A 12,233-nucleotide genomic window follows, 5' to 3' on the forward strand; every position below is an offset into this window, starting at 1 on the left:
AAAATTTTTTTTAGCATAGTGTCAGAGCAAACTACCTTATTTTTATGGAGGGGCTGATCCTGAGTATGGGTACTGGGCCCTCTGACAGCTCCCAGTGTCAGCTACAAGATGACTGAGAGACCTCTGAGCCCTCCTGTACCAGGCCACAAGGCTGGCAATGGGCCAGGCAGCACAACAGCGGAGTCCTGGGCACATGCCTGCTGGAAGCTGGCCTTAACTGGCAAGTCCTAGCTCTTCCACAGGGCTTCTGGAGCAGTGCCTCAGTCACCAGGTCTTCTCAAAATTTGAAGATGCTCCATTGTAATGAAATATGATGGAGGATAAGAGACACATTTCTCACTTTGATCGCCTTCCCCATTCCCAAGCAACCGAGAGACACTGTTAGTGCTTTCTCTCACACATCTGTATGTGGCAATGACGTCTGTGGAGGAAGGAGGGGATCCCTTTTTGCACATTTCTCCTCTCTAATGATCAAACCCTTCAATAAAGCATTTTCCTCTTAACTCAGTTTGGCTAGTTACTATTTTGGGTAACCACACAAGTGCACACACTATTGCTAGGCCATCTCCCACCACCACTAAAAGCCCTCTGCTGCACACCCCCTTCTCCTACTCATTCCTGCTCTTGTCTTGGAAGCTATTCAGGCAAATCGGCAGCTGAAACTTTTAATCTTTTTTTGTTAATTGCTAAAACAAGTGCATGTACCAGTAGAGATGTACTATTGCAAATCTACATGAGCGCTGACCTCAAATCTCTTTAGCACTGGCATAACTCACTTGCCAGACCCCATCCATATAAATATTGCTTCTTCCTTCTAGTAAACATGAAAATATTTTAGCATTTTTTTTTTGCCCAGGATTAATGACAGCATGAAGACTTGCTTTTCTTTGCCTCCCTATCTAGAAACTCTGTTAAACTGCAGAGTATCTCCTGCATTCTGATGATAGGACTGATTTTCAAAAGCAGCTAGCAATTTGGGGAGCTTTAATGTGGGATGCAAAATAGAAGTCTCATTTACAAAAATATTGCACTGTTTCTTTCTGAAAATTATCCCCCACTGAAACAGCTAACTGTGGGCACCTTACATTTGAGATATTTGTAATTACAGACTTTGCTGAGAATGTCAACTTTCACTCTTTATCCAGAGTTATTGTGAGCAAAAAAATACTCTTAGGCTGTAGATCTCCACTGAAAATTGTACCTATGTTTGATCTCAGCATCTTCCTTTTTTTCCTGTATATTCAGTTTATGAGCAACCTAGTTTTCTCCACTGAAAGTTGTGAATAACAGATGTAACCTCATCATCCTTACCGACTTCACTGAGCTATAATTGAACTCCGCTTTTGGTACGCTCTCAGCAGTGTTGCTTGTATACTGCAAGCCATCTAAGTACTAATATTGAATTTCTTCCATCAAAAACCAGTCCTTAGGGGAAAAAACAAACCAGAAATAATTAAATTCATCTAGTAAACCACAGGCTTATTTGAATAACATTGCCTTCTCTTAATGCTCTGTGTACATACAGTAAGCATAGATCCTTACAGCCTGGCAGCAGCATGAACTCCTGCGAAGCCAAGATTCTCAGTTTTGGCCTCACAGATAACTAGTGCTTTGAATGAGAGAGAGAAGAAATCTGCGTTTCTCTATTTTTTCCCCAAGTAGAAATGCTGCATATTCTGTTGCCAGGTCTCTCATAAAGCATTCTGCTTTCCGTGAGAACTCTTTCTATATTGCACTAGTAATTTTTTACTGCTTCCAATCTGTCAGAGTAAAATGACAGCAGTCTTATGTCAAGCCAGTTATGCATCTGATTGAAATCCTTTCACATTTCACCTGAAGCTCATCAGTTCTCTTGCTTCTGTGCTGCTCGCAGGATGAACCAGTTCGCAGTTCATGTCTTTCCTGGAAACATTCATATAAATGAGGTGCCTCAGAGGTACAAGTGCTGACCGACAATCTGTGGACTTCTGCTTAATATTTCTGTTCAATATGACACGGCTTCTCTTATGGATGCCTCCCATTCACTAAGTTGTTCATCTTGCTATTTAATTTGTTACACTGAATCTCTCCTAGCAGAAACTGTACGGTAGGCAGAAACCTGCAATCAAGTAGCATTTATCAGGGGCCTTGCTGAAATTTAGGTCTGCATATAAAGTGCATTGATGAATATCTCCTTTTCTATCTTCCCTCAGCTCTTGACATGGGAAAGTTTTTGTGGTCAATAATTTAAGTAAAAAAGTAGATGTGATTGAATATTGCAAAGTGACATGTTTTACTTCTAAAATTAATCTTTTTCAGCTATGCTACTTTGTATTTTGCATACCAAAAATAAAAATCATGAAGAAATATATATCACACTTTAAAAGTCGAAGATAACTATCAAAAAATTCAAATGGAAAACTCTGTATGTCATTTTACTGAACTACTCTTTATTAGAAACTGAGTGATCTGAAGAAGAATAGTGTTTACTGGATCAGAGCAAAAGGAGTTTTACATTGCAGGCGCAGCTCTGCTGAAGGGCCTCAGTACATAGCTGGATAACTTCCAATTTTCCTGTGTTTCAGTTTCCTTCTACACAAAATGGAAATGTATACTCAGTTGCTATATCACACAAAGGTATAATATATGAAAAATTCTTTTGAATTTTCATTCACATCTCACTTAACTTATTTCAATTTCTTTTAGGTTACCTATGCTTTGGATGGAACCTGAATGCAGCCTCAGTGATAAACAAAAATTTCTGTTTCCCTGGGAGTTAGTAAGAGTGCTGTACACAACTAACCTCATTTTCTCTAGTTGGGAGAAACATTACAGGAAGAACTACAGTTATCCTTTCCTGAAGTCCTGAAGCTAGTGTGGGTGGCACTAGTGTCACATAAAAGAAAAATTAAAAATGTCACCTACGATGACAAAGCCTTCTTAAGAAAATCACATTCACAATCTTACCACAAAACAAAGAACAATCAGGAAAGAAAAATACACATTCTTATGCATAACAGTAGTCTTATTTTATGGCACATCATTTGTATAGCCATTTATTTTTAACAGCTGGTGAATAAATGACTTTACTATAATGTTGCACTTTCTTTCACTTGCTGAATGTATTTTTCCACAGAGCTCTGATCCAAAGTCAAATGAAAGTCGGTCCACATCAGTTTACAAATGACTATTCTATTTTACAGTAATCCAAGGTTTGACCATGCTCCTTCTGATATCAATGACAAATCTATGGTCCCATGTGTTCTTTTATTTGGTTGCAAAGACAACCAACCAAAACTGCTAGATGGCTAGAAATCTGGCAGAAACTTGAATCCCAGAGCTGAGAACAATTCAGAAGTTAGAGCTGTGTTCATATTTTTAAGAAAGCAGGCAATGTGATATCTCTAGTATGCAGAACACATCAGAGGAACATAAACAAGCCACTTTTATGGTGTGAAATAAATGTTAGATGGAGGAATGAAAGTGTTCTCAAGTTGCAAAAGGGCCATTTTGTGGATCATTCTACTGAACCCTTTCTCAAGAGTTATTTGCTCTAATACACAATATAAATTACTAGTGTATTATTCTAATGAGACAGAATTGCTTAAAAAACTGTTAAATAATTGCTTGTAAAATTTTACATCGATAGCATTAGCTTTCTTAAAGCTTAAAATTGTTGAACTGTAGCAGAAACATTTTTCAAGATGTTCCCAACTGCCTCTCCTTAGCTAGCTAAAGAGGATTCAGAAAGGAAGTGTACCCAAAAGCCAGCTCTGTAACTCCTCTGCACTGTAATGATCCAGATTTCCCCTTGAGGTGCTGCAATAATTAATGCCATGAACCCTAGTCATAGCAGCAGCTGAACAAGAACAAACCCAAACCCGTCTCTTCTTGGAAATGCCAGTCACTGCAGGCCTGCCGCAGCAGAAACTGGGGAGCAATATAGTGCGTCTCTAAATCAGTATGTAGATACTCTGCTTACTTTTTTTCCCCAGTGACAAAGGAGGAGTTTCTTCTCCTTTGCAAGCCAGTACTTTGTTTTTTCTGTGGTCCTTATATCATATTAACATTGATTTTCACTTGCTGAAAGTGAAAGTGAATCTTCACAGCATTTTTTGTATCCTTTTCTCTAAGTTTTAATTCTCTGCCCTCCGTAAGTAGCAGATATACCTGCTAGCCCTCCCAGGATCCAGTGGAAAAATGTAGGCTATCCTTATTTGCAATAATGGCTACATCAATACTGTGCATATATGGCACTCGCTGGGGTGTTCAGCTTACCTGCAGTTCAGCCAGCAAGGCCCTCTGGCATGGTCAGAGCCACAAACTTCAGGATGCCGCATGCTTGACTGCTGTAAGGCGATTACCGTGTTCCCTGGCGTGTCCAGACAAGATGTCTGCAGGCAATCTGCAATCTGCCAAACTGATAAGGTATGGACTGGAAGCAGAACACACTTTGTTTACTGTTGTTCACAAGATCACTCTTCCACAGAGACAGCCAATATTTCTTTCTCTAGGAAAGATGCTATCTTCTCTGTTTCCCTTCTTTAAGACTGTGGACCATTAAGAGGTCTTGTGAAGAGATATATATCTTCCTCTAAGAGTCAGTGCCAAGATTTGTTGTCATGTGAGGTACTCTCCTGCTTGCTTCATACTTCTAAAGTGATGTAGTGATTAAGAAAAAATGTGTCTTTGTCCATGGGAAATGTTAACACTCCAACATATGTTCAACAAAGTTGGAATGGACTACAAAATCCTGCTTAGGCATACTGAAATGCCAGGGTAGAAACTGCAAATTCTTTGGGAAATGATCATAACTCCTTATCATTCCTACGGGAAAACTTCGCTACCTATCATAGGGTAAACATGCAGAAACAACTGATTATTGGCCTTTACACCCTAACAGACAGGCAGCCAGGCAGGCAGACAGTGAACAGGCACTATCTGTTGGACGTCACTGATTTTCCATTCCTTTTATGCCCCAATTGCTGCTAGATGAGTAGCAAGCCATGCAATGGCTTCTGAGCTACACATGCTGCCTCCTCACATATCTGATCTACATCCTGGTGCCCAAGATGGCAGGCCTCTGTCAGAGCCCTTTCTGCGATATGTGCCAACTTCCCTTCTCAGCCTCTAACACTTCTGACCCCTCAGGCTATCCAGGTAAAGACTACTTGTATGCAATAGCAACTAACTCTCCAAATTCACAACAGTCAAAAACATTTTCTTTCAGCAGCTTGCACCTCTTTGCTGGCCGTATAAGAAATGATACCTGGTAAGTTTGGTCAAATTTTCTGCAGAAACTACCTCCTGACAAAAAGTTGTATGTTTGGCTGAACCAAAAAGGAAGGGCTGAAAGTGTTTGCTTTGTTTTCTTTTTATTCAAAAACTACATACCAGAACTGAATGCTATTGTTTTTAGGCTGAAAACCAAAATACTTTGGACAAAAGCCAGAACTTTTCAGCTGAGAACTAGCTAATGCTTCATCACGGTGGTTAGCAGATGTGACTGGATACACACAGGGAGTGAATTTGTTCAGCAGAATTTGACATTTTTTCATAGTCATATTTCAAGTAGAAAAGAAACACTTTGAAAATACAGTGATAGATTAAAAAGAAATCATCTATTGTTTTCCAATAAAAGCTACATATGTACACACATAGCGAAGCTGGTAATAAGGCTCTCATATACTTTCTCTGCTCTTTCTCCTCCCTGCTACACACAGTCTGTCAGTCACACGGCAGGAGCTAGCGGTCAGAACTGCTGGATAACGGGCATGCAAAAAGCTGTCACTTCAAATCTTTTTTAAAAGGGTGTTAGCTTTTATATACTGCACCCCCAGCTGATGGAGGAATACACTTGGTAAGGGCCCCAGCCTCTGTAAAGGATAATGATCCCATGTGCTTGAGACATTCAGTTATTTAAAGGTATGTGGCAATCTATAAAGAGCTGAAAAAAGCTCTCCACTTAATATGTACTTCAAGATAGGAGGCAGATGAGTTTTAATAAATTCAGGAGGTGCTTAAAATAATGATCATTAAGTATAGCTTTTATTGCTGTTCTCCTTGTGTTGATTGAAATAAAGGCTGGTGTGTTTGTTGTTACCTCAGTCCCAGAATTTCAGTTGTGTACACCTAATTCATTGAAATTTACGCACTGTATTTGTGCTACCAGTCAGGGAGACCTTCCTACTTAGCACACAAAATGCACTAGCCACCCCCTGACTCCACATCTTGGAAAATCCCAAGAATGAACAAGCCCCATTCCCTTCCCATGCAAAAGAAATCCCGCCACATGGCCCAGAAACGAGAGCTCCAGGGCACTTGTCATTTGGCTGAGGGAGGAATGGCATGGCATAGCATGCCTCAGCAGGTAAGTCTAGCTGCAATCATTTCCGAGTGGCAGTACTCTAGGGAGATACATCTGCTGTCATTTATTTTACCTTACGTGGTGGAAAGAAAGTCATCTTTTTTTTCCTCTCTTCATCCTTTATTCCTCGCCTCTCCACCTGGCAAACAGTAATTCTTCTTCCACGTGGCAAACAGTGATTTCATTTTGCAACAGTAATGAATGCGCGTTCCTTTCTTGGTGGAACTGTGGATGTGGATTAAGCTCTGTGTGTTGCCAGGGTGGAGAAACTGTCATTGAGGAAGCAAAGCTCTTGTTATAGCTGGGTTACTATGCGGTACTGCCAGTGAACAAAATGCATTCTGGAATCACACTGTAAAACTGAAAACACTTGCTTATTTGAGATTAATACCCTTGCATGGTCTGGGACCCTGACACTGCTTCAGCACAGCACATAGCTGTTGCAGGTGCCCTAGTTTAAGAGCGTATTCATCCAGCTATTTGATATATGCTCATGTAGCAATCTGCAACACTGTTGTTATGACCAAATCTACATAAGAGTAAGAAATTGGTAAAAGAATAGAAATTTTACTTTTTCTCTCAAAAAAGTGACTTCCCTCAGGGTAAAGTGAGCTTACTGGGGTGTGTGTATGTGCATTACAGTCAGCGACTAAACCGCTCTCCTGCCGCAGCCACAGCACCAGTGGGGCACTATGAAAGCATGAGGGAGCGCTGTTTCTGCTTTGTGCGCTCTCATGGTGTATGGGCCCCCAGGGACTGCTGCCAGCTGCTATATGCTGCAGCATGGAACAGCCCTCACCCTGGTGGAATATTTACCCCCTCTCTACTCAGGTTCGCAGTTTGTTTAGGGTTTGACATGTTCCTCCCACTTCAAGAGTTGTACATGATGTTGTCCGGCAGACCTTTCTTCTCTTTCTTTTTTAAACCAATTTAGAACATACTCTAACAACTAAAAAACACTCGTGTTTAAATCCCACAGGCGTCGCAACTGCAAAAGCTCCTGAGCATGACAAACTGCTGTTGTGCCACGAAGGCCGTGGAGGTGGTGGGTAGTGCAGCTACGGATGGATGGCTGCCGGAGATGTGTGTCCCTGTGGAAGCTCTGCTCTGCAGGGGCTTTTGGAGTTCTGCAGCAATAGTCAGGGTGGTGGGTGGATGGGGCTGAGTTTCCCAGCCAGGGCACTGCCAAGCATGCGTTGCTGCTGTACCAGGTCAGAGTCAGACCCAGAACAAAGCGGCTCTCTTGCAAGTACCTCAGCGTTGCATGATGACTCAACATCCCATGATGCCCAGAGAGAAAAAGAAATGAAGAAAGTAGCTGAGTAGGAGAAGGTGCTGGTTAAAAGCTCCTCTGGAGCAAAGCTCTCTGGAAAGGTGGGAGAGTGGAGGAAGCCCAGAACAGCTCTTCACCCTCATCTGCACAAAGCGGGTGCCGGTGCACAGGGAAACATTGTGGAGACAGCCGTGGTTTTGGCAAGGGCTGCCTGGGAAGCATTTGGTAGCATAAAACTGCATAAAAAAGAGGAACGCTTCACAGAAAAACTGAAGATACAAAGATTTTTAACTGGAGGATAATGAAACTACAGAATGGTCTACAGCTAGTGTGAAGCAGAGGAGCTAGCCTTGAAATTTTGGGGGACTCACTGAGGGACTGTGATCCCAGTCCCAACAGTATAGAAAGGCTCTTGGAAGATCCAGCTTACCACTTGACAAAGGAGTCAAGCAATAAAATTCACCCAGTCTGGGCCAAAGCATATGGAGGTTTGACAGACTTAAAGCAGAAACATCTCTGGAACAATCTGTAAAACCTTTTGTTTTCCTTTTATTTTACTTTGGGAAACGGACTCAGATAACAGCCAATCCCTCACAACTACTCCATGCCCTGTGCGACCACTGAGCGGTGTGAGCCATGCCATTAACAGCAGGTGAGGGATTCTCCTTCATCCCCACAGTCCATTTATTCAGGCTGCTCAGTGAGGACAGTTATATTCCAGTTTACCTGATCAGCTCTCACAGTCCATGTTTTACAGCTTTCTTTTGTGGTCAGAATCAGATAGCTGCTTTGTTCGTCCTAGCTGTGACCTTGAGACGTTAAGAACTCGTATATTTTTCTAATTATACTGTTCGATTTTTAAACTTACTTTCGAGCACCTTTTTAAAACTGTCCAGTCTGTTCCAGCATTTAAAACTACATCAAAGAAATATGTTTGCTGCTGCTTTTCACAGTTCTTAAATATTGATCATTTTTAATGAGCTTTATTGTAAAGCACCCTTGTGACTCTCACCAAGGACACCATATAAGTGCACGGCTGTGATGACGTTGACCCAGCACAAATGTTTTCAGCACTTTAAAGGCTGTAGTTCTGGCACACTCTAGGAAAAATAAGCAGGATTTTATTAGAAACTGTGTCTCATACAGCATATTGTAGTAGCAGTAGTAATCTTAGTCTGTTTTATTTTTTAATTAAAGTCACAAGCTGGAGATGGAAGAACAGAGTTTGGCGTTTGAGGGGTTTTTTGTATCTAAGAGCTGTTTTTTATATTGGGCTATAATATTTTCAATAATGGGCCAAAGCAGTGCAATGTGCAGTAATGGTTCTGGAGTGTTTTCAGTGATCGTGATAGAATTTATTTCTCCTTTCAGCACGAAGGAATATATTCTAGGGGCTAAGAAGTGTTCATTATTTTAGGCTTGACTCAGTACAAATATAAATTAAAAAAGAATTTAACTAGCTTCAGCCCACACAAAGCCACGAAGCCAGATGTCTTTTTTTGCCTCAAATTCAAGTAGATCCTTTATAAACTGATGTGGAAAAAAGCAGAAAGGGAAGTTTTAATTATATGCTACAATCAAGAAAGCATTTTACATCCCAATTGGCAGAGCTCTTACTGTGTATTTTAAGCAAGATGAAGATGACAGAAGAAAGGGGAGAAAAAAGAGCTTCTATACTAGTCCTCTGGTGCAAGGAACAGCTTGATCTTATTTATTGTATAGTTTTGCAAGATTTGATATTTAGAGCCTGTCTTGTAACATTCAGGAAGAAACACTAAGACGTCTCAACCACATTAAAATGAATTATAAATTAATTTCCTGGAGTCATAGCCACAGCTCCTAGAGAGATGTTAACATATATGCCATTTCTTTTGGCACCTAATGAAGCTCTGTTAGATCTTTCATCGCTAATTGTCACGAGAATGGATGAGGATTAGGGAGGAGGGGAAATTCTCTCAGCATTTGCTTTATAACTTTGTTCTACTTTAGCAGAAACGAATAAAATATTATAGTTTGCTCTCTTAATTAATTTGCTTTGTCAACTGCCAGACTTATCTAACAGCTTTTTTAATATATCAAAACTGCAAAGTGACAGGTTCCAGGATTAATGCTCAACCCTCATGAAAATTGTAGTTTCTAGATACACACCATTTGGCTTCTCTCCCCTTCTAAACAGAGGACTGATCTAAATGATCAGCTCTTTATGCTTCAGTACATTTACTGTGCAAATTTAATGTCCTGTTCTTGATTAGAAAATAGGATTCAGTAACAGGCTTTTCAAACAGAGCTGCCAGTAGCTGTTGGCCAGTAGGTTACACACAAACTCATTCTCCATTTCTGTAAGTTTTGCTGAATGCAGAATGAGCAATAAACATGATCATAATTATTAGTATTCTATATAAATACTTTGTAATATTGGGCATTAAAAATACTGGAGAATGTGCTTTACATATCTAGTAATGGGTAATGTAACTACAAAACATTAAACCTGAAGTTTCTTTCTTTGGTAAGAGCCTGAATTAAAAAGGGTAATAGTGCTTTGGGGATATGAAAAATCTCTGAAGAGTGAAACAGTTATGTGTTCCAACCAGGTCTAGTTAATAGCACTACCTCTTTATTGAGTGTGATTAATGAAGTGTAATGATTGCATAGTTACACACTGGAAGAGCAATAATAATTATCATTGTTAAATATAACAAAGTTTCACTCTTGTGGTATGGAATACCAGGTATTCGTTAACTGCAATTATGAATTTTAACTGATTTAAAATGCATCTCATTTTGGGTCAGACTGAGCCAGTTGAATCCAAGATTGAAATTTTAATTTAGTATTCTTAATTCTCCATAACTGCTGAATACCTAAGACTGCTTAATTTGATTAAATGATAAAAACATTAATATTTCCTTAAATATAATTGTTACAACCCTGGGTGAGCTCTTACTTGCCTTCCTATCAAAGTTAAGCTAGCTGAATCTTCAGGAATATAGATTCTAATTTCCTTTGGCCACCCTGTCCCTGGCCCTGTCTGACATCTCCTTCCTGAGAGGTAAGACCTTGCAGTACAGCTGTCTGAAATCCCATTGCCAACACTAACTGTTAAATATTGCCAAGAGCTTACATGCTCCTTAGAAATCTACCATGATGGATACTGTAATGCATTGCTTTACACTTTCGGAAACATTTTGACAAACAAGTAAGGAAAATTGAGATGCTTTTGCAGAGAGACATCTAAACAAAGAATATTTCTGCCACGCACAAAAACAAGATTTAGAAAGCTAGACCAAAATAAAGCAATATTCATTGAAAAATCCTTTCTTCAATACTCCATAAAATCCCAAGCACGCTTGCCCTAATGACTTCCAGGGCATCACAACCCTCTTGCTGTTCCTGTTGGAAGACCTTGGTGGCCAGGGATGGAGTCTTTCCCTTCGTTTGAAGCATTATCAGCTTTCTATCACATACCTAAATTACTAACAAAACTGGGCTTTATCCCAGAGACAAATATTATTTTGTTGCTATATGTTTTTGTGAATGAGTTACCAAATCTGAAGAACTCCATAATGTTCAACTGGCAAGAACAAGGGCTAACCATACATCTAGAAAACGTTCCCCAAATAGTTGAGGGATCCTCAGCATGCTGGAAAATGTTTTCTCTATTCTCCATTAAAAGAACATGTTTCAGGCAACTGTCTTGTGTAGGCAGATCAAACAACTCAGCTGACCTAATTTTACCTGTCTACAACGTCAGTGTCCCCAGGTACATGTTTTTTGTCTAAACTCCAAATATATACGATGGAGATCTAGTTCATATGGTCAGTAGAATCTGAATAACTGTTTGTCTTATCCCAAAGCAGCTGAATCACTCTCTAAACTCCACAGACTGTGACAGAAGCAGAAACTTCTATATAGGATACAGCGTATCTAGGTGCCAGAAGTATACATTGTAGTAGGAGATAGTGACACAGTTAAGATTCAAATGGCAAACCTTAGCTCAACTGTTCTCCAGTTTTGATGGTTTGCATCCTGCTCTTTCCAAATATCAGCATGCAGTTCAAAACAATAAGGTATGGAGTACTTTCTAAGGAGCTACAACATCTAGCTTCAAAGGCCAAATACGTAGTTAGTTATGAATCACAGCCCATCCATTGATCACATGCCATCTGGAAACACAAGCTCAAAGAGCTATAATCACCCATGGTGTAACTTCAGTAAAGTCTACCTGTGAAGATATTCCAACTCTCTGAAAGTGTCACTGTGAGCAATACCAGCTGGTCACAGGAAACTGGGGTATACAAAAAAAAAAAAAAAAAAAAAAAAAAAAAAAAAAGCTATGCCAGTGGACAAAACTGAACTGGGACAGAATAAGCCCACTTAAGATAATAGCTGATAAAAGTAAAAGAAAAAGGGGTCAAGAACAATCAATAGCTGGAACAGAGGATTAGGCATAGAGCCATTCTGGTGGATTTGGGCCAGATATAGCCTGAGGCTGTACTTAAGCCGCTCTGAGCTGGAATGTTTAGATGTTAGTTTGAATGGCTATAAAAGTTTAATTAATGTCTGAGGGGCTTGGGGAGACAGATGAACAGAGAATTAACAACCAAAAACTGCTTCCCA

Source organism: Dromaius novaehollandiae, chromosome 1 (assembly GCF_036370855.1).
Source record: "Dromaius novaehollandiae isolate bDroNov1 chromosome 1, bDroNov1.hap1, whole genome shotgun sequence".
In the NCBI taxonomy this organism is placed as follows: domain Eukaryota; kingdom Metazoa; phylum Chordata; class Aves; order Casuariiformes; family Dromaiidae; genus Dromaius; species Dromaius novaehollandiae.